This window comes from Schistocerca serialis, chromosome 3 (assembly GCF_023864345.2).
Source record: "Schistocerca serialis cubense isolate TAMUIC-IGC-003099 chromosome 3, iqSchSeri2.2, whole genome shotgun sequence".
NCBI classification, from domain to species: Eukaryota; Metazoa; Arthropoda; class Insecta; order Orthoptera; family Acrididae; genus Schistocerca; species Schistocerca serialis.
The window spans coordinates 127,424,810-127,449,105 of NC_064640.1; positions in this window are offsets into that span (position 1 = coordinate 127,424,810).

Consider the following 24,296-nt stretch of genomic DNA (forward strand, 5'->3'; position numbering starts at 1 on the left):
GGGTTTCGCTGGGATCGAATGAAGGGTAGAGCCACGGGTCGTAACACATCTGAAATGTAACGTCCACTGTTCAAAAAGCCATCACTGCGAACAAGAGGTGACCGAGACGTGTAACCAATGGCACCCTATACCATCACGCCGGGTGGGATGCCAGTATGGTGGTGACGAATAGTCGGCCGGAGTGGTCGAGCGGTTCTAGGCGCTACAGTCGGGAACCGCGCGATCGCTACGGTCGCAGGTTCGAATCCTGCCTCGGGCATGGATGTGACTGGTGTCCTTAGGTTAGTTAGGTGTAAGTAGTTCTAAGTTCTAGGGGACTGATGACCTCAGAAGTTAAGCCCCATAGTGCTCAGAGCCATTTGAACCCTTTTTTTTTTTTTTTTTTTTTTTTTTTTTTTTTTTTTTTTTTTTTTTTTTTTTTTTTGACGAATACACGCTTCGAATGTGCGTTCACCGCGATGTCGCCAAACAAGGATGCGACCATCACGATGCTGTAAACAAAACCTGGATTCATCCGAAATAATGACGTTTTGCCATTCGTGGACCCAGGTTCGTCTTTGAGTACACCATCGCAGACGCGGCTGCACGATCCGTTACAGCCATGCGGATAAGATGCCTGTCATCTCGACTGCTAGTGATACGAGGCCGTTGGGATCCAGCACGGCGTTCCGTATTACCCTCCTGATCCCACCGATTCCATATTCTGCTAACAGTCATTGGATCTCGACCAACGCGAGCAGCAATGTCGCGATACGATAAATCGCAATCGCAGTACCATGAAATCAGCAACTACGACTGAAATGCGCACGTGACCTTTGGCACTGGCCGTTGGCACAGTGTCAGAGCATTGAATGGTCTGATAAGTCCGAATACCTACTAAATCGTGCCGAAAGGAGGGCGCGAATCCATTGCCGTCCATGGGAACGGCTCCTTGACAACTGTGCTGCACGATGGAGACAAGCTGGCGGTGGCTCCATTATGCTCTGGGGAATATTGATGCGGGCATCCATGGGTCCAGTGCAGCTCGTGCAAGGCACAATGACGACCAAGGAGTATCATACACTGGTTGCAGACTATGTACACACCTTCATGACGATCATATTTCCTAGTGGCAGTGGAATGGCTCTGAGCACTATGGGACTTAACATCTGTGGTCATCAGTCCCCTAGAACTTAGAACTACTTAAACCTAACTAACCTAAGGACATCACACACATCCATGCCCGAGGCAGGGTTCGAACCTGCGACCGTAGCAGTCGCGCGGCTCCGGACTGAGCGCCTTAACCGCGAGACCACCGCGGCCGGCGGCAGTGGAATTTTTCAGCAAAATAATGCGCCATGTCACAAGGCCAGAAGTGTGATGTAGTGCGTCAAGGAACACAGTGGTGGGTTCCAGTTGATGTGCTGGCCCCCAACTCGCCAGATCTGAACCCGATTGAACACGTGTGGGATGTAATTGAACGTGGTGTCAGAGTTCATCAGCTCCCTTCCCGGAATTTACGGGAATTAGGTGACTTGTGAGTATGGATGTGGTGGCTGCTCCTTCAAGCAACCTACCAAGGCCTCACTGATTCCATTTCATGATGTGTCGCCTGAGCTATCCATGCCAAAGGAGGACATACTGGCTATTAGGTAGGTAGTCATAATGTTCTGGCTGATCAGTGTACAGCTGGATATATAAACAAACTTAAATAATCTCCTTGCTCTTAAGTTAATTAATGCATTTCCACCTCCACCAAGGTGCAGCATGACTCACAGAGTTGAGCTATGGTTTCATCCAATGGAGGGGGCAGGGATAGTTTGGTGAGCTTACTCCAGCAGATTACTCCACAGTGTCTCTCAGAATCGCTGAACATATGGCTGCCACCTTAGCTGACACTCTATTCCATGCTGTATTGCACAGCTGGAAGACCGGCTCCTCCTGCAGATGTATGCACTCTCTGCCGTTAAATGTTCTAACAGTTGCCAAGAAGTCCCCTGAGAGATTTTATGGTCACCCAGTATCACCAATGGAGAGTGAATATTTCCGTGGAACAAGTCTGAAATCTGCACTGACACATCACACAATCGAGACCATTCATCCATGGATAACATTACTTCGAAGACATTAAACCAAGCATTTTCAAATACCACCACCAGGTATAACTCCGAATTCGGTATCATACCAACACTGACACTCTTACAGTCAGTCACTGGTGTTTAAACTATAGCTTTAATTGAACAGCATTATTTCTACATCAGGTCGCTGGTGATGGAGATTTCAGCTCATCCGCAAGGAGAAAAAGATTTATTAGTTAAACATATTTTTTCCACCTATATTCTTATACATCCCCATCAGTGCTAATATTTACACTGCCTTGTGGTAGAGAGTGTTGATATACATCTCAGGACCTATGCCCTTAGACATTTCTCTCAAAAGTGGGCAAACTATTTATTAGCCCCTGTAAATATACACAGAGCAAACATTCATAAAACCAACAAACTGCAGGGACGGGTTCCTGAGTGGAAATGGAGGAGGAAAGACACTATGAACATGTCTCCAGAAAAAAATGGTTCAAATGGCTCTGAGCACTATGGGACTTAACATCTTAGGTCATCAGTCCCCTAGAACTTAGAACTACTTAAACCTAACTAACCTAAGGGCATCACACACATCCATTCCCGAGGCAGGATTCGAACCTGCGACCGTAGCAGTCCAGCGATTCCGGACTGCAGCGCCTAGAACCGCACGGCCACCGCGGCCGGCTGTCTCCAGAAATGCATCGTTGCCATGGTAGATGCACCAACGAATGGCAGTTCGTCTAACCACGTGTTGTATGTTCCTTGTGTGTTACAGGCTGTGTGATTGACACAGCATACTGTGAGCAGCAGAATAGTCTGGTATTCAAGTCACGAACAAACCAAGATGGTGTTTATGTACAGCCAAGCAGACAGTAATGGTAGTGAGGCAGCATGGCTATACCAAAATAAGCACCCTGACGGACACCAACCACATCACACAACATTTCAAGCCTTTTTTGGGCGTTTGTATGATCATGAGGTTGTAGAGAGTTTCAGGGACAGCATAAGGGAACAATTGACAGGATTGGGGGAAAGAAATACAGTAGAAGAAGAATGGGTAGCTTTGAGGGATGAAGTAGTAAAGGCAGTAGAGGATCAAATAGGTAAAAAGACGAGGGCTAGTAGAAATCCTTGGGTAACAGAAGAAATATTGAATTTAATTGATGAAAGGAGAAAATATAAAAATGCAGTAAATGAATCAGGCAAAAAGGAATACAAACGTCTCAAAAATGAGATCGACAGGAAGTGCAAAATGGCTAAGCAGGGATGGCTGGAGGAAACAAGTAAGGCTGTAGAGGCTTGTCTCACTAGGGGTAAGATAGATACTGCCTACAGGAAAATTAAAGAGACCTTTGGAGAGAAGAGAACCACTTGTATGAATATCAAGAGCTCAGATGGCAACCCAGTTCTAAGCAAAGAAGGGAAGGCAGAAAGGTGGAAGGAGTATATAGAGGGTTTATACAATGGCAATGTACTTGAGGACAATATTATGGAAATGGAAGAGGATGTAGATGAAGACGAAATGGGAGATAAGATACTGCGTGAAGAGTGTGACAGAGCACTGAAAGACCTGAGTCGAAACAAGGCCCCCGGAGTAGACAACATTCCATTAGAACTACTGATGGCCTTGGGAGAGCCAGTCCTGACAAAACTCTACCATCTGGTGAGCAAGATGTATGAGACAGGCGAAATACCCTCAGACTTCAAGAAGAGTATAATAATTCCAATCCCAAAGAAAGCAGGTGTTGACAGATGTGAAAATTACCGAACTATCAGTTTAATAAGTCACAGCTGCAAAATACTAACACGAATTCTTTACAGACGAATGGAAAAACTGGTAGAAGCGGACCTCGGGGAAGATCAGTTTGGATTCCGTAGAAATATTGGAACACGTGAGGCAATACTGACCTTACGACTTATCTTAGAGGAAAGATTAAGGAAAGGCAAACCTACGTTTCTAGCATTTGTAGACTTAGAGAAAGCTTTTGACAATGTTGATTGGAATACTCTCTTTCAAATTCTAAAGGTGGCAGGGGTAAAATACAGGGAGCGAAAGGCTATTTACAATTTGTACAGAAACCAGATGGCAGACATAAGAGTCGAGGGGCATGAGAGGGAAGCAGTGGTTGGGAAAGGAGTGAGACAGGGTTGTAGCCTCTCCCCGATGTTATTCAATCTGTATATTGAGCAAGCAGTAAAGGAAACAAAAGAAAAATTCGGAGTAGGTATTAAAATTCATGGAGAAGAAGTAAAAACTTTGAGGTTCGCCGATGACATTGTAATTCTGTCAGAGACAGCAAAGGACTTGGAAGAGCAGTTGAACGGAATGGACAGTGTCTTGAAAGGAGGATATAAGATGAATATCAACAAAAGCAAAACGAGGATATTGGAATGTAGTCAAATTAAATCGGGTGATGCTGAGGGAATTAGATTAGGAAATGAGACACTTAAAGTAGTAAAGGAGTTTTGCTATTTAGAGAGGAAAATAACTGATGATGCTCGAAGTAGAGAGGATATAAAATGTAGACTGGCAATGGCAAGGAAATCGTTTCTGAAGAAGAGAAATTTGTTAACATCGAGTATAGATTTAAGTGTCAGGAAGTCGTTTCTGAAAGTATTTGTATGGAGTGTAGCCATGTATGGAAGTGAAACATGGACGATAACCAGTTTGGACAAGAAGAGAATAGAAGCTTTCGAAATGTGGTGCTACAGAAGAATGCTGAAGATAAGGTGGGTAGATCACGTAACTAATGAGGAGGTATTGAATAGGACTGGGGAGAAGAGAAGTTTGTGGCACAACTTGACTAGAAGAAGGGATCGGTTGGTAGAACTTGTTCTGAGGCATCAAGGGATCACCAATTTAGTATTGGAGGGCAGCGTGGAGGGTAAAAATCGTAGAGGGAGACCGAGAGATGAATACACTAAACAGATTCAGAAGGATGTAGGTTGCAGTAGGTACTGGGAGATGAAGAAGCTTGCACAGGATAGAGTAGCATGGAGAGCTGCATCAAACCAGTCTCAGGACTGAAGACCATAACAACAACAACAATGATCATGAGTGCTGTCAGACAAATGGACGTGCAGCGAGGCGGTGGACTATGTGTGCACCAGACTCGGAGGACTGCATTCTACCTTTTAGATCTACAGAATGTGGCCTTCCTGCAGGATGCAACGCCGATGTGACGCCACTGTGACACCAGATGCCAATGTGACGCCAGTATGAAGCCAGTGTGACGCCATCATCACGCCATCGCAATGCCGATGTGAAAGCACACCACGCCAGCTCGACGCCAGATGCTGATGTGACTGCGGTCTGACGCTAGTGTAACGCCTATGTGACACCATATTGATGCCAATGCAGCACCAGGCGCTGATGCGACACCAGTGTGACGCCAGCATGACGCCAATACAACGCCACTGTGATGCCAACGTGATGCCATCAAATCGTTCAAATACTTTTGAGCTAAGCAGGAATTTCTGTACTCTTCTATAACAATAACAACGAAAAAACCGAAGTATAAACATTATTACTTTTATCACAGAGCATCTGTAAAATACACATGCATGGAAGCGGAGTAACACTGGAGTGCTGTGATGTATACATTCAAAATAACCAAATTATTATAACAAGAAACATTGACAAATACTTACTGACGGCTGATACTTGCACGGTGGGAAACTGGACATACGTTTCAGAAAGGGTATGCAATTCCAGCAAATTCAACACGCTGTGCTGGTGAACCCAGTCAGGTAATGTATCTTCTTACCATTCTGTTGCATTGGCATTATTGGTTGAACAATATTCCTCCTGTACCAGTCATACACTCGTCCGTCATCATGCCTTTCCATTCGTGATGCAGAAAGCTATGAGCACATTTCTCTGATATATGTTTACAACAAATAGAGTTGCTCCTTTGCTCAATGCAAGCATCTCGTCATTTGAACACATGAGACCTGGACGTACGAGGTGCGGCTAGAAAAAAACCGGACTGGTGCTGGAAAAAACATTTATTTACAATTATATACAATTTCATGTTATCTCCTTCAATGTACTCTCCTCCTCGGTCTCTACACCGCTCCATACGAATTTTCCACTGTTCATAGCAATGCTGTAGATCATTTTCGGTAAGTCCATACATTACTTCCGTCGCTTTTTCTTTTACTGCTTCAACAGTCTCAAATCTAGTTCCTTTCAAAGCTGACTTGACTTTAGCGAAAAGAAAAAAGTCACAGGGGGCCAAATCAGGTGAGTAGGGTGGATGATCTAAGATGGGAATGTTGTGTTTTGCCAAAAACGTCTTCACTGACAACGCACTGTGAGCTGGGGCATTGTCTTGGTGAAGGATCCATGACTTTTTTCTCCACAAATCGTTCCGTTTTCTCCGTACTCGCTCACGTAGGGTAGCCAGGACGCTAATGTAGTAATGCTGATTCACTGTTTGTCCCTCTGGTACCCAATCAATGTGCACAATCCCTTTGATGTCAAAAAAAACAATCATCATTGCCTTGAATTTCGATTTTGACATTCGTGCTTTTTTTTGTCGTGGAGAACCAGGAGTTCTCCAATGCATCGATTGGCATTTAGTTTCGGGATCGTAAGTAAAAAACCACGATTCATCGCAAGTTATAACATTTTGTAAGAAGGTGGGATCACTTTCAATGTTTTCCAAGATGTCAGAACAAATCATTCTTCGGCGTTCCTTCTGTTCAATTGTGAGACATTTTGGAACCATTTTTGAACACACTTTGTTCATGTTGAAACTTTCGTGAAGAATCTGCCTAACACTTTCCTTGTCAACTCCTGTTAACTCAGACACTGCTCTGATTGTTAAACGGCGGTCTTGTCGAACAAGTTTACCGATTTTTTCAATGTTTGCATCAGTTTTTGCTGACAATGGTCTGCCAGTGCGAGTGTCATCACTGGTGTCTTCGCAGCCATCTTTAAATCGTTTAAACCACTCAAACACTTGTGTTCGCGATAAACAGTCATCGCCGTACACTTGTTGTAACATTACAAACGTTTCACTTGCAGATTTTCCTAGTTTGAAACAAAATTTGATGTTAACACGCTGTTCTTTCTGTACACTCAACATTTTCCGACGCACAGACAAAACGTCAACTACTTAAAACAGACGCCACGGGCAGACTGAGTGCAGGAGGCAGATGAAACTCGAGCAGTAGGCGGAGCGAGAGTCACGTGACAGGCCACGCGACTTTCAGCCTTATTGCATTCGTTTTATTGTTTCACCAGTACTAGTCCGGTTTTTTTCTAGCCACACCTCGTATGTGAAGACAGCAAAGAAATGGCAGCACTCACGCAATTGAACTATGAAAAATTAAAATTGCTCGAAGGGTGAGCGGTCGAGCTTTCATGCCATTGGCCACCCCACGTTTTCGCAAAATGCATACACCATTGGCTACAAGGGGAAGGGAGAGGGGTGAATTAGGGAAATAATGTCATAGCCCGAGCGCTGGATGCTGAAGTCAGCGATTCCGGTAAAAGAGCTGATGCTTATATTAGCAATTACAGGAACGTTGATTCTGATGTCAGCGATTGAAGCCCGTACATGCATTTCCCTCTGATCCTACCACACAATGACAAAGCGCAGAAATTCACATGAAGGTTCAACGTTTTGACAGCATAACCGACAATCAAATTAATGTGATGCACGAGTTGAGCAACATTCGGTAGAAGGAGTTTGCTGACAGTTTTACTTGGTTGTACGAATATTTTTTGGTTGAGCAAAAGTGGGGAGAGACTATGTAGAACACCTGAAGCATTAAAACTTCCATCTTAACTTTTCTCTTTAAAAAAAAAAAAATCCAGTCTCATAAGATTTTGGAATAACAGGGCACTACTGGCCTGCTCAGGCGGTTGCTTTCGGATACTTTCCCTCTTTGTGTAGTTTTTAGTCTTGGAAACAAACGAATCAACCTCCTATTTTCTGTATATTTCAACTCAATAATGTCTTATGGAATAATTTTGTGGGGTAACTCATCAATTACAAAGGAAGTATTGATTGCACGAACACTAGCAGTAAGAATAATGTGTGTTCACTTGTAGTCACCTTGTAAGAACTCCTTTAAGAAGTTAGACATTTTAACTACACCTTCACAACATATATATTCTCTATTGAAATTCATCACAAATAATCAATCACCATTTGAGAAGAACAGTGGCCTCCATACCTACAAAACTAGAGGAAAAACGCACCTTTATTACTCATTGGTAAAACTATCAGCTAACAAGGGAGTTCAATATGTATCAATAAAAGTTTTGGATCATTTGCCCAATAGCATAATATGTCTGACAGGTAGTAAATCAAGTTTTAAATCAAACCTAAAATCGTTTCTTCTGGGCAGCTCCTTATATTCCGTAGACTAAGTTTTATTTAAAAACTTGTAGCCCCAAAACAATAATTTTAAGTATAGTTGCATGAGTAGAACTGAAAAAAATGCGTTCATTAATGTTAAATTTAGACCAATGTGTCAAAAAAATGGGTTCAAATGGCTCTGAGCACTATGGGTCTTAACTTCTGAGGTCATCAGTCCCCTAGAACTACTTAAACCTAACTAACCTAAGGACATCACATACATCCATGCACGAGGCAGGATTCGAACCTGCGACCGTAGCGGTCGCGCAGTTCCAGACTATAGCGCCTAGAACCGCTCGGCCACCCCGGCCGGCCGCCAGTGTGTCATTTTGGAACCTCACAAGTTCACAACTTTACTACACCAGCATGTAGCATCCACTCAAACTAATCATGTATACACATCATGTAAACTGATACGTTCCACACCATTCCGATAAAAAAAATTTAACTGTTCAATGGGACATGTAAATGTCTAACTAATCAACTAACTAACATCCCACGCCCTGCATCATTGAGCCGCTTAGTCATCATTATGATTTGATGCATATTTTTAAACGCTGCGTAGGTGCATAATTTCACTGAAGTGTACAGCACACCATGTAACACTTCCATTAGTAGAACGTAACTTATTCATGCTCAATACTATTTTGTTTATTGCTTTCTGTTTCGGGAAGGAACTTAGCGAGTTCACGGCTTTTTCAAAACGCATGAGCACCGCGAACTTCAGCGCTAAGTCAGCAGTCACTGTGACAAATCTCGCTTGGTTTTCCGTTACACCATGAGATAATGATGTCAAGCAGATAGTTCACTACGCACAAGATGGACAGTCGAAGCTTCTTCTGGCCACGTGTGCATATTCTATCCTACATTATTTCCTCTTACTCCTCACACTTTCGGTAGATCACAAGGCACGTCTGCTAATCACAGCGACGAACAAATCATTGCTGCGATCCTCTGAGCAAAGCTGTTCAGACTTCCACTCACGAGTAGCTAGGGAATGAGTCTCGCCCCGTGCTATAGGGAAGAAACACAGAAATTTAGAACATGGTATGCACATGTAAACAATGTGTGGAACAGAATCCCGAAATGGTTCAAATGGTTCAGATGGCTCTGAGCACTATGCGACTTAACTTCTGAGGTCATCAGTCGCCTAGAACTTAGAACTAGTTAAACCTAACTAACCTAAGGGCATCACACACATCCATGCCCGAGGCAGGATTTGAGCCTGAGACCGTAGCGGTCGCTCGGCTCCAGACTGTAGCGCCTAGAACCGCACGGCCACTCCGGCCGGCAGAATCCTGAAATTTCGTATCATTTACCCACTAACTCACCCCAAGACAACCGTGGAACAGCTTATACTTAGAATCTGATTAGCTGTGATGTGTCTACTCTCCAAACATTCGCATGACGTCAACATGTAGTACATCGTAAAAGATGATATTCCATGGGCGTTTGCTATAGAAGTTTTTCCACGTACAATTATCGCCGATATTGGACCACATATTAGCTCCACACTATTTCAACACACGTACTTCCGCGACAGCATACAGCATTTAACAGGCTCACTTTTTCAACCACATCTAATCAGAGCGGTTATTAGACATTCCTAAGTCGCGAATGAAAAGGACTTAGTGGAAGCGTCCATAGAAGCCACAGTAACTGTCTAAGCAGTTACAGCATAAAGGTAATCGAGAGCAGAAATTCTGCACGGATAACTCCGCAACCTACATCTACACTCCGCAAGCGGCCTTATGGCATGTGATGGAAGATACTCTGTTTACCTGCGTCACTTCCGCTTTTCCTGTTCCAGTCGCGAATGGTTTGGGATAAGAACGATTGCTGGTAAGTCTCTGTGTGGGCTCGAATCTCTCTAATTCGCGAGATATACGCAGGGGGAAGCAATATATTGGCTAGCTCTTCTAGGAACGTACTCTCTCGGAACTTTTAGCACTACAACACATTGTGATGCAGAACGCGTCTCTTGCAGTGTCTGACACTGGCGTTCAATGAGCATCTCTGTGACGCTTTCGAGTGGAGTAAAGGACACTGTAACGAAATGTGCAGCGCTTCTTTGGATCTTCTCCATATCTTTATCAATACGTCTGGTTCGGATTCCAGGCTAACGAGAAATATTCAAGTATTGGTCAACCGAGATTTTTGTTAGCTACTTCCTTTATTGATGGACTACGTTTCCCAGGGATTTTTCCAATGAATCTCAGTCTGGCATCTGCCTTGCCTGCGATTAATATGTGGTCACTACACTTCAAATTGGTCCATAGGCGTACTCCTAGGCGCTTTAAGGGAATTGCAAGACCCTGTGGTGCGTGGATGTGAAATCGTACCGGAATGATGGAACTGTCCTCACACATCCCTTAAGAACCGATGTTAAATTTTAACAGCCGAACGGAATCGCTATCTCAAAAATTACCCTAACATGGAGCCTAAGGTGGGGAATTGCTATAAAATCCTACTGAATGACTACTTTTTCTCAGTCGAGATATAATAATAATAATAATAATAATAATAATGAACTTTAATATCATTCCTGAAAAAATTATCAAGACATGGGAAAAAGAAGTCAAAGGAATCCAAATTGGCATTAGAACAGATAATAGTTTCAATGTGAAGTGTTTAGCTTTTGCAGATGACCTTGCAATCCTCACAAATAATACAAAAGAAGCCACTAACCCCATAGAGAAGTTACACGAAATTGCACAAAGAACTGGCCTGCAAATTTCGTATGAGAAAACCCAATACATAGAAAGAGTGCCACAAGACGAATTGCCTATTGTGACAACCCATGGGAAAATCGTACAAGTACCACATTTTAAGTACCTGGGAGAAATCATCCAGCCATCAGGGATCAACCTAAAAGCCAAGGAGGAAAGAATAAAAAAACTACAGAAAGCATATAAACTCACGTGGAACTATTATAACAAACAGTCCATATCCATTAACGCAAAACTGAGGCACTACAACACTGTCGTCCTTCCGGAGGCACTGTATGCATCTGAAACAACACAAATAGGTGGGCAAACTAAAATCAAAGAAATAGGGAAACAAAAAAGGAAAAATCTCAGGAAAATTTTTGGCCCGATACAAGAGCAAGGAATCTGGAAGAAGAGACCAACATCAGAATTACATAAACACACAGACAAGATTACGGACACATTAACGAAAAGAAGAATGCAGTTCTACGGATATATCCACAGGATGAATGAAAACAGAATTTCAAAGCGAATTCTTAAAGTCATCAACTCAGGCAGGGGAAAAACAAAATGGATAAAAGGACCTCAGACAAGCACACATAACAGTAAACGATGCAGAAAATAGAACTGAATTCAGGAACATCATCAAAAAACATAAATTTGAGACGACAACACAGTAGAGACTAGGATGCAAATGGACAGCGGAGCGAAAGAAACAATACAGTGAACATATGAAGAAAATTTGGGCTAAGAAAAAACATAAACAATCATCATAAAGGAATTCAAGTTCAAACGCTCTCTTTCAATGGGAATAATCGAAAATAATAATAATAATAATGAACTGAAGGAAACTAAAAGTCACTTCAAATAAAATACAAATAAAATTAAATTGATGTTTTATTATATTAAAATCAGTGACATAGCACGAGACGACAATGAAAGTATGAAGCTATTGGGGGGTGGACTACTGTGTCTTAGCTGCATGTCCAATCACTAATACGGATGCAGCCTACCAAGTGTTTTGGTTACTCCACTGGTTGACTGAATAATAAATGAAAACTATACTATCACTCGAACTAACATTAACAGTACTCTGACAAAGGTACGTCCCCTCTGCAAACATCAACGCCCAGATATCACCAGTGCTGCTGCATATTCTCACCAATCTGCTGTGGCGGTAAAGTCGGCCGTGCGTGGTCGCATGTGAAGAAACAGAACCTCGTTCGTGAGGACCTGGACACCTCGAAGTCCCATTCACTGTCTGAACCCAGAGTTGTCGACGTCTAAAACCAGCGACCTTTCACCTTCCACATCAAAAAACAGGAGTGTCTATCTTCACACGTCCCTGTTCCCGATTCTGCTGTTTGCGCCGTTGAGGCCGCAATCGCCAATCAGAAAAAAAATTACTGTTTTCCCTCAATTGCGTAGAAACTGCCAGGCTTAATAAGTTCCCACCACTGAATGTCTCCAGAAGCGGGTCAACCAGACCACATCTTCCTCGACAGTTTTTTCTAGAAATTCCCGTCTGACGTCAGTAGGCAATGGGCGAGTCAGAGCGTTGTTTAATCAGTTCCGAATTTCCAGAAGCCTGACCAAAGTAACGGGAACTCCACGAGGTTGCTCCTCCCATCGCGCAGGCCCAGACATTCCACAACTTTTGATTTCTTACAATAAATTATTAGGCAGCAGCCAGCACTTGAAACTACCACCCTACTTCCACAGAGCCGAACCCCTTCTTAGCGTGATTAACAGGAGAGTTCCGTGAACCCTCTCAGGTGGCTCCTTGACACGCATAAGCCGGAAAAAAGCCTCTGAATGCCGCGTGGTCTCCCCTGTCGCTCTCAGAGTTCTGTGCGAACTGAGCGGTTCTCTCGCATTCTAACAAGGGAACCTCCCCATCGCACCCCCTTCAGATTTAGTTATAAGTTGCCACAGTGGATAGGCCTTGATAAACTGAACACAGATCAATTGAGAAAACAGGAAGAAGTTGTGTGGAACTGTGAAAAAATAAGCAAAATATACAAACTGCGTAGTCAATGGGCCACATAAGCGCCATAATGGAGAATGTGAGATCAGGAGCGCCGTGGTCCAGTGGTAGCGTGATCAGCTGGAGAACGAGAAATCCTTGGTTCAAGTCTTCCCTCGACTGAAAATTTTACTTTCTTTATTTTTGCATAGTTATTATCTTTCCGTTCGTTCATTGACATATCTGTTCACTGTAATAAGTTTAGTGTCTGTGTTTTGCGACCGCATCGCAAAACCGTGCGATTAGTAGACGAAAGGACGTGCCTCTCCAATGGGAACAGAAAACATTTGATCGCAAGGTCATAGGTCAACCCATTCCTCCACAGGAAAACACATCTGATATATTCTATACGACACTGGTGACGGCATGTGCGTCACATGACAGGAATATATTGTCGACCCACCTAACTTGTACACTTGGCGAATGGGTAAAAAGATGCTTCTACATTGCCCGATTTAGGTTTTCTTGTGGATCTGATAATCACTCCCAAAAAAGTGATGAAAACATAAGAGTTTGTCACATAAACTAAAAATAAAAAATTAAAACTTTTCACTCGATGGAAGATTTGAACCTAGGACCTTTCGTTCAGCAGTTGCTCACGTTACCACGAGACCACGGCGCTCCTGTGTTCACATTGTCCTTAATGTTGCATATCTTCCCTTGAACTACTCAGTTTGTATATTTTGCTTATTTTTTCACAGTTCCACACAACTTCTTCCTGTTTTCTCAATTGATCTGTGTTCAGTTTTTCAAGGCCTATCCACTGTGCCAACTTATAACTACATCTGAGGGGGGTGCGATGGGGAGGTTCCCTTGTAAGTGGAACTACAAGCCTCGAGCGATAGCCATTACTGTTTTATGAGATACATTCCTCAGTATTAAATAACGTCATGAGACTTTTAGCATGATGAAACTTAAGTGCTATCGCCAGTCGTGACAAGGGTCAGATGAATTTAGCATATAAGTGGAAGGAGGTAAGCCAGACGGCTTGTAACCTCTCAAAGTAACTGCTTCCAATGAGTGTTCTGTAATTGTGTAATCATACAATAAAGGATCTTTTTGCCCATGTATACGCAATACATCATATTTGTTTATATTGAGGGTCAATTGTCACTCCCTGCACCAAGCGTCGATATTCTGCATGTCTTTCTGCATTTCGCTACAATTTTGTAGCGTTGGAGCGTCTCTGTATCCAGCAGCATCATCCGCGAAAAGCCTCATGGAACTTCCTACGTTATCTACACTCCAATGGGGCACCCCCAAAGTTAGTTTTACGTATGAAGACTTCTCTTCATTGAGAATGACATGCTATGTTCTGTTTGCTAGAAACTCTTCGACCTAGTCACACAGTTGGTCTGATATTCCGTGCTGCACTCGTAGTTTGTTGCCGCACGGGGTAGTTCTGCTGTGTAGGGAGCATTGTGACGGTTCACGCGGCTCCCCCCGTCAGAGGTTCGAGTCCTCCCTCGGGCATGGGTGTGTGTGTTGTCCTTAGTGTAAGTTACTTACTAATCTTACTAAGTTACTTACGAATCTTAATCAAACTTAAGTTAGATAAGTATTGTGTAAGGTTAGGGACCGATGACCTCAGTAGTTTGGTCCCATAGGATCTTTTTCCTCGTAGTTTGTTCATTAAGTGACAGTGCGAAACTGTATCGAACGTCCTCCAGAAGTCAAGAAACACTTCATCTACCTGGGCACCGGTATCTACCGTCTTTCTGGGTCTCGTGGACCAACAGAGCGAGCAGCCTATCACACGACCATTGCCTTACGAACTTATGTTTATTTCGACAAAGGAGATTTTCGGACTCCAGGAAAGTCATAACACACGAGTATAAAACACGTTCCAAAATTCTACAACAGACCAGCGTCTGCTGGACGACCCTTCTTGAAAACGGTAATGATATGCTGTTAGAAGAGAGGCAGAGTGAGTTCTTTTGCGTACTGCATGTAGAAGGGGACTGGTATCCCCGCCAGATCCAGTGGCCTTTCCTCTGTTGAGCGATCTGAGCTGCTTTTCTATCCCTCGGTCACTATTTCGATTTCTGCTGTATCTCATTCAGCGGATCGAGCTACAGGTGGGGTTATTCTAACCTCGATGATGGCATCTAAAGAAGTAACACGTCAAGTTTGATAACATGGAGCAGTGATCTTCAGTTGATCGTTAACGAGTAACTGATTGTAGATATGCTACACAAGTAATGCTTCTGAGACCTTGGAAGGTGGATCTTGCTAGTGAAAATAAATAGATCGGTTTCATATTACATTCTCACGTCTGTAGAATCATAATTACAGGAACAATTAATCAAAATTAAGAATCAATTACCTAAGTAATGTAAAATCTCTCAGGAGCAACATGCGCATCTTCAACACCTACGGAATCCTAGCTGTAAGGTTCATACGACTGTCGATTGGAGCGTCATAAACTAGAGCCTTCATTTGGTCTGAGAAGACAAAGTCCATTGTCTTCAATTGCGGAGAACGGGTTGACTGTGGAGCACGATTGTCATGATCAATGTATTGACCCTGTAGTGTGTGCCGACTCTTTACAGTAAAATCATACAAGCCTAGTAGTTATCAGCTATATATTTTCCAGGAAGTGGTTCCCGGCGGGGTTAGGGATTTTCACCTGCCTCGAGATGACTGGGTGTTTGTGTTGTCCTCATAATTTCATCATCATTCATGAAAGTGGCGAGATTGGACTGAGCAAAGGTTGGGAATTTGTACAGGTGCCGATAACCGCACAGTTGAGCGCCCCACAAATCAAACATCATCATCATCCAGGAAGTGGAGGAAGACATATCCAAGCAACGGTGTGTAGAGCTTTCAAAATGGTTCAAATGGCTCTGAGCACTATGGGACTCAACTGCTGAGGTCATTAGTCCCCTAGAACTTAGAACTAGTTAAACCTAACTAACCTAAGGACATCACAAACATTCATGCCCGAGGCAGGATTCGAACCTGCGACCGTAGCGGTCTTGCGGTTCCAGACTGCAGCGCCTTTAACCGCACGGCCACTTCGGCCGGCGTAGAGCTTTCCATCCAGTCTCTAAAGAAATACCATTGCTCGGTGACGAGCCATCGTAGACGACACAGTAAATATCCCAGAACACTCTCTGGAAGTTGGTCAACAAAGTTCACTTTCTGCCTGTATAGAGCATTGGAGAATGTAAAGTGAAAGTGTTTATTTACAATTTTGGATAGAAAGGAACATAGGACCCTTGCCACTCAAGTACCGATGTGACAACTCTTTTCATTGACAGGGTTTGTGTATTTTTTCTGTATCGAGTACCAGCGCAGCACAGCACTATCGGTCACGTAGGCAGATATCAACAGTCAAAATGGTTGCGCATTATTTCCTGACGCTGACTCCATGATATTATGTTCTGAGACCAAGGTTAAATTTCACAGCATAACTTTCGTAGAAGACATGAGTGTGAGAACCAATTGCAACTGTGAATTAAGTAATTCCACCAACGAGATGTTACGTTCTCGTATTTGTACATCAATTCAACAAGTGCTCCAAGAATTGTTATGTTGCAATGATACTGATGAGAACCACCACTAAATAAACAACTCGGAGTCAGCTAATGCTGAACTTTGAGGTTAGATATAAGTCGTCGACTAATGTCACATAATTTCAGATATCACACCCCACGTTGGTTGCTACAGTGACACATTTTGGCTTAGACCTGAATCGAGCACTTTTGTAACTGCTCTAGTCCTCTTTTGTGCCAAATGACTGATGATTCATGGTCAGATTTACGCTATAGGTATTAATTTACGAGGGGTGTTCAATAAGTAATGCAACACATTTTTTCTGAAAGCAGGTTGGTTTTATTCAGAATTCCAATACACCGTATTATGCCTCCCGCTTTTGGCTAAAAACCTATTTTCAACATAATTCCGTTAAATGCGACGGCATTACGCCACTTTACTGGGAGGGCCTCTATGCCCGCATGGTACCAACCTACTGGTCGACATTGGAGCCAACGATTTGCTGGTGGACTAGTGTATCAGAACCACCAACAGAGACGTCCAGTTGAGCAGTGAGGCGTTTCATCATCGATCACCTCAAATAAGAGTGTCCGCACGTTCCAACACTGCAGGAATCATGACTGTACGTGGACGGACGGCCCATGCGATATCGGACAGATTTGCACGACCTTGTTGCGATGATGACAGATGCCTCGCCCAAGAGCACTCCGTACTTTTGTTCAGTGCCAGGTATTCGTAGACATTCTGCAAGCGCCTATGAGTACCTGGGATGCTTTGGCTTTCCGCTAAAAGAAACTTAATAACATCTCTCTACTACAACGCATCTCCATTACAGACGCCAATTTGAAGCCTACGTACAGCGCTGCCACCTATCGGAACTTCATTAAACTATAGGGGCTGAAGTGGGAATATTCCACTGTCCCACAAAAAATTCTGCATTTTTCCACTCGAAATTGGCAGAGCAAAAAAGTGTTGGATTACGTATCGAGCACTCCTAGTACATATTTCTGTTATCATTAAATCTGGATTCATTTTGCCAGTACTTCTGGATGTTACAGTTTTTACAAGAGTTAGTGTAACACGTGTACACTTACACTTGCACAGGCCATGTATACGTGTTGCTGTACAACTGCAATCAGCCTGTTATACCCCGCTCTGAAACTTCCAAGCATTGTAGGAAACAAAGGAGGACTAGAACCGCTACAAAAGTGCTACATTTAGATCTCAGCCAAAATGTGTCATTGTAGCAACTAACGAAGGATGTCCTACCTGAAATTACGTGACACTAACCGACGACTCATATCTAACTTCAAAGGTCAGCATTATCAGACTCTGATTCGAATGAACATGAGACTACTGGTTCATTTAAAATAATTGCTCCTTCAACTACAAGCCCCTTCAAGTTCAAAACTGATATGCTACGATACAAACATAAATAAATTGAATTTGATATTTACTGTTTGTGGTACTGTGGAATAACTGAAGTATAACTTCTTTGAGCTGATATAGTCTTAAGGATATCCAAAGTAAATGATGATAAAAACTTTCTAAGAATTACACAAATATACACATAATCTAAGGTTTTGTCAATGGATCGTCCATGCAGTCTGTTGTAGAGTCCTCGTGCAGGTGTAAGAAGAGGAACGTGATGGAATCATGTACCCTGAAAGGAGAAATGTCTTGAGGTAATGTGGTCGATCAGACTCTCTTCAAAGCACCTATCTGGTAGAAATTTGCAGTCTTAGTAGGGTTTTTACTTTTCCCCTTATTTGTTTGAGTGTTCTAAAACTGAATGGTTACAAGTTTACTATGTACTTTTGGGGAGAGAACATTTCAATATGTTCATCATTTGGTTTATTCCTTCACAGTACGCTCATGCAACATCATGCTTCCCTACATCTTAACACCTGGACAACAAAAACGATCACATTCTATTACGTATTCCCACTTCCCACCATATGAATGTATATCCAAAAGCATAATGTTTCACTGACTTACTGACTTCCAAATCCTTGACATGGTACACTCAGCGTTCAACACTATGGTAAAACAGCTGTACTCCTTGTGAGTGTACAAGCTGTAGCGGGAGTTTAAGCGGCAGTTTCCTGCCGCAGAGCACGTGGCTGGCGGTTGCTACGGGGCCGTGGCGAGAGGATAGCGTCTACGCGGCCAGGGAAAAACCCTGGGAAAAATCTGGGAAAAGCAATATCACGCCACAAGAACATTATTTGTGAAAAAATGGTGGCAGATACAGAAAATTGGGCCTTAAATTGTTATTGCCTAGAAATTATCCATATTTTTCAATGTATCATATGTGATTTTGTATTTAGTTTTAGAATATTCGTAATTCTTTTTGTCCAATATTGTTTTGGGTTATGCAGTCGTCTCGAGGGTGCATAGGGCAGACATCTTTGAGCACAGTTGGTTTTGAGCAACGCTAAGTGCCCGATTTGCCACGCATCTGGGGGTAGTAGTGGGTAGGTAGCCACGTTCGGGGACACGTATGTATGTAGCGACATTCGAAAGCATTCAAAATGGTTCAAATGGCTCTGAGCACTATGGGACTTACCTTCTAACGTCATAAGTCCCCTAGAACTTAGAATTACTTAAACCTAACTAAACTAAGGACATCACACACAACCATGCCCGAGGCAGGGTTCGAGCCTGCGATCGTAGCGGTCGCGCGGTTCCAGACTGTAGCGCCTAGAACCCCTCGGCCACCCCGTACGGCCGAAAGCGATCAAGTGGAGCGCAATATAGTGGTTTAGGACAGCAGACAAGAGTGTATCACGACATATGAATTTTATAGTGAAGTGTTGTGGCGTCAGTTATTAATGGCTACCCTTACGTAAGACCGAGCGAGATGGCGCAGTGGCTAGCACACTGGACTCGCATTCGGGAGGACGACGGTTCAATCCCGCGTCCGGCCATCCTAATTTAAGTTTTCTGTGATTTCCCTAAATCCCTCCAGGCAAATGCCAGGATGGTTCCATTGAAAGGGCATAGCCGACTTCCTTGCCCATCCTTCCCTAATCCGATGAGACCGATGACCTCGCTGTCTGGTCTCCTCTCCCCAAAGAACCCCCTTATGTGAGAGCCTCTCAGACTGCATTTTTAGTGTTTAGTGAATATACTGAAGAAAAATAAACTACTTATTCAAATTGTAAATCAACGTGAGTGACTCAATATTTGAAATTTCACCGCAATACCTGCCTGCCTTGTTTTGTTATATTTTATTTCAGCTTATGGCTCTCAGCACTATGGGACTTAACTTCTGAGGTCATCAGGCCCTAGAATTTAGAACTACTTAAATCTAACTAACCTAAGGACATCACACACATCCATGCCCGAGGCAGGATTCGAACCTGCGACCGTAGCGGTCGCGCGGTTCCAGACTGTAGCGCCTAGAACCGCTCGTCCACCCAGGCCGGCTTATTTCAGCTTAAAAATTGAGTTTATGACAGGTGTGAGCTGGCACCCTATGACGAAAAATGTAGCCAAACATTGAGACTAGCCACATCTCTGGGCCACTCAGTTAAGCTGATTTTAACAAATATACCAGAGTGAGTCAAATGAAAACCTTAAATTTGCAATATCGAATCGAAACTCCGCGCCATTATCCTGCAAGTTGGTAAACTTGCTACAAAGAGCGTGTAGAATGGCCTGTAGGTGGCAGCATAGTACAGATGCACACATACCGTTGCAGTATCAGTATAAAGATGGCCGCCCCACTTGCGACTTGCACCAGGGAATAACAGCGTTCTGTTATTCGGTTTTTGCGTAGTGAAGCTGTGAAACCTATTGAAATTCATCGACGAGTGAAGGTTCAGTACGATGATGCATGTTTGTTACAGCAGCAAGTCTACGAATGGAGTAGGAAGTTCGGAAATGGTGTGACTTCAGTGGAAGATGCTCCTCGTCCAGGTCAGGCACAACGAGTTGTGACTCCACAGAACATTGCAGGAGTTGAAGCCATAGTGAAGGAAAACCGCCGAGTGACACTGAATGACATTGCAGCATGTTTACAGATTAGACATGGATCAGCACACCACATTGTGCATTATGTGCTCCAGTTTCACAAAGTATCTGCAAGATAGGTGCCACTGCAGCTGACCCCTGAAATGAGAGAACGACGTGTTGATGCTTGTGAAGAACTTCTTCAGCGCTTTGAACGAGAAGGTGATGGCTTCCTTGCAAGAATCGCTACTGGGGACGAAACCTGGGTTCAAATGGTTCAAATGGCTCTGAGCACTGTGGGACTTAACTTCTGAGGTCATCAGTCCCCTAGAACTTAGAACTACTTAAACCTAACTAAGCTAAGGACATCACACACATCCATGCCCGAGGCAGGATTCGCACCTGCGACCGTAGCGTTCGCGCGGTTCCAGACTGTAGCGCCTAAAACCGCTCGGTCACTTCGGCCGGCTAAACCTGGGCTCACTTCCACCAACCGGAAACGGAGAGAGCGAGCAAGGAATGGCTCCATTCCTCATCACTAAATCCAAAGAAGTTTCGAACAGAACCATCAGCAGGTAAGATTATGCTGACTCTCTTTTGGGACAAAAAAGGCGTCATTTTGGAGCATTACATGCCTAGAGGGATCACTGTCATCAGTGCATCATACACAGATCTCCTAAAAAATCATCTGCGGCCTGTAATAAAATCAAAGCGACATGGATTGCTGTCAGCAGGTGTCCTTTTGCAACATGACAATGCAAGGCCCCACACTGCCCCTAGAACAGTTGCAACAATCACAGGTCTGCATTTTGAGTGTCTTCCTCATCCACCATACTCACCAGACCTTGCCCCAAGTGATTTCCATATGTTTGGCCCACTCAAAGACGAAATGGGAGGGAAGATGTTCCATCCTGACGAACAGGTACGCCACGTGGTGCATGAGTGGTTGTGCAGACTACCAAAAGAATTTTTTTCTTAAGGAATTTATGCACTTTGTAAGCGCTGGAGGACTTGCATTGAGCGTGGGAGAGATTATGTTGAAAAGTGATACAGTTTTGTACCACTTCTGCTCAATAAATAATATTTTAAAAAATATTTAAGGTTTTCATTTGACTCACCCTCGTATATACTTTCGTACCATAGCACGTGGGGGCTTGAGCCAAACTATTCAAATTCAGCGTGCAGTGCCCAGGACTGTCGTATCCTCCCCCATGTGCGTCTTTTCAGAGGTGCATCCGGCTCTGACTTCAATTTAGTGGATGACAATGCACGACAGCATCGAACGGCACAGTTAGTGGAGCATGTGAACGAGAGGATACTATGTGAATGGACGGACCTGCCTATTGCCCCTACTTAAACACCATCGAGCACATGTGGGATAGGTTGGGAAGACATATTGTAGCACATCCACATGCACCAACGACCATCCAGCAGTTGCCAACCAGGCTGGTGCCTGAATGGAACGCCCTACCAGAACTCCTTACCACCCTCGTGGCCAGTATGGGAGCATGTTGCATCCGTGGTGATACCACGCCCTATAAGGAAACATGTCCCGCCGGTTATAATGACCAGGGGACCATCATAAATCGCGATGATTTCAGTGTAAATATTGTCTTTCAATAATAGTGTTATTTCTAGTCGTCTCATTTCTAGTTTCTTTCAGTTACCTTCTGTACCAAACTGAAACAGTTCTTTCTATCTACGAGAGTTGACTGAAAAGTAATGCCTCCACCTACGTAACAGTTGGCAGCATTGGTATGCGGCAGGTACTGGCTTGTTCCGTGGCCTCTTCTCTACAGCTCCAGTTGGCAGGAAGCATTGAACGGTTGTGTTGTGACAGTGTAAAGTATGGAACCCTGTGCAGACGGTCGGTCAATGCGATTTAAGCAACATGCAGCCATTGAATTCTTGACAGCAGAAGGTGTCACCCCAGAGGAGATTCAGCAGAGAATCAGTTATTGGTGATTGTGTTGATGTGAGTACTGTGTGTCGTTGGGCAGGCACGTTTAAAGCTGTTGAGGTGGGAACATCTGACCTGCTTGACAAACAAAGAGTTGGACTTCCTGTGACAGCAACCACCGAGTTTCACAAGCAAAATTTTGACAGATTGATTCAGGACGAGTCGTAACACTCAGAGAGAAACTGCAAGCATAATCGACATTTCATAAGAACGTGTGGGTCATATTATTGTTTTGCTTGGCTATCGGAAGATCTGTGCACAATGGGTACCCCGGATGCTGACTCCTGAAATGAAACTACACAGACTTAAAATTTGCGAGGAACTCCTCTCGCGTTACGAGAATGAAGGTGACGCATTTTTCCATTCAATTGTGAAAAGAATAATGAAAGACGATCTGCGGGGATATCATTATGCTTGTGATGAAGACGTCGAGATAACTGTGAGACTGTGGTTGCGGAAAAGAGTGTCAACTTCTTCTGTGACGGCTTCAGAAAACTTGTTCATCGTTGTCAGAAATGTATCCGATTGTCTGGTGATGAAGTGGAAAAGTGAATATTGGTAATTAAAGATCACATTCTAAGGATTATTTCTGCGCTTGATTTATTAAAATATTCCCATCCAAACCCAATTAACGAAGGTGGAGGCATTACTTTTCATTCAACCCACGTATGTTACAAGTTTCATTGAGCGATGTTACTCGTCAGTGACACATCATGTGAAATTTACTTTCGTCCTTAAGTTTTGCACACCAGTGTATACTGTAAAATTAATGGTCCGATAAATCTCCCCTTGGGTACATTCGGAATCACTTTTATGTCGGAAGATATCTCTCCAATAAGAATGACTCGTTGTACTCTGTTTGCTAAGAACTCTTCAGTCCAATCACACAGCTAGTATGATACTCCGTACGCTCCTATTTTGTTCATTAGGTGGCGGTGTGGGACTGTTTCGAATGCCCTCTTGAAGTCAAGGAACACGGTATCAACCTTGGCGCCGGTAGCCACTGCTTGATGTGTCCTATGGACGTAAAGGACGAGTTGAGTTTCACACGATCGTTGTTTTCGGATCCCATGATGATTCTTATGAAAGGACATTTTGTATCTTCAGAAAGGTCACAATACAACAGTATAAAACGTGTTCCAAAATGCTCCCACATTACATCAGTAATATTGGCCTGTATTTGTGTGCATCTATTCGAATACCCTTCTTCAAACGGCGCTGACGTATGCATTTTTCCAATAACTTGGGGCACTCATTTCCTCCATGGTCTATGACAGACTGCTGCTAGAAGAGAAGCAAATGCTTTCGAATACTCTCCTCACAATTCCTATAGGTATCTCTTTAGTGCCAGTCGCCTTCCCTCTGTTGAGCAATTTTACCGGTCACATGTTATGAAACCTGTCATTTTCGTGTTTTCGCGACAACTGAAATGTAGAAAAAATGGTTCAAATGGCTCTGAGCACTATGGGACTCAACTGCTGAGGTCATTAGTCCCCTAGAACTTAGAACTAGTTAAACCTAACTAACCTAAGGACAGCACAAACATCCATGCCCGAGGCAGGATTCGAACCTGCGACCGTAGCGGTCTTGCGGTTCCAGACTGCAGCGCCTTTAAACGCACGGCCACTTCGGCCGGCGAAATGTAGAACTTTGATACAAACTCCCTGAGTGAAACAATTTTAGGAAACGCAATTTATATTTCAGTCTTTTGTC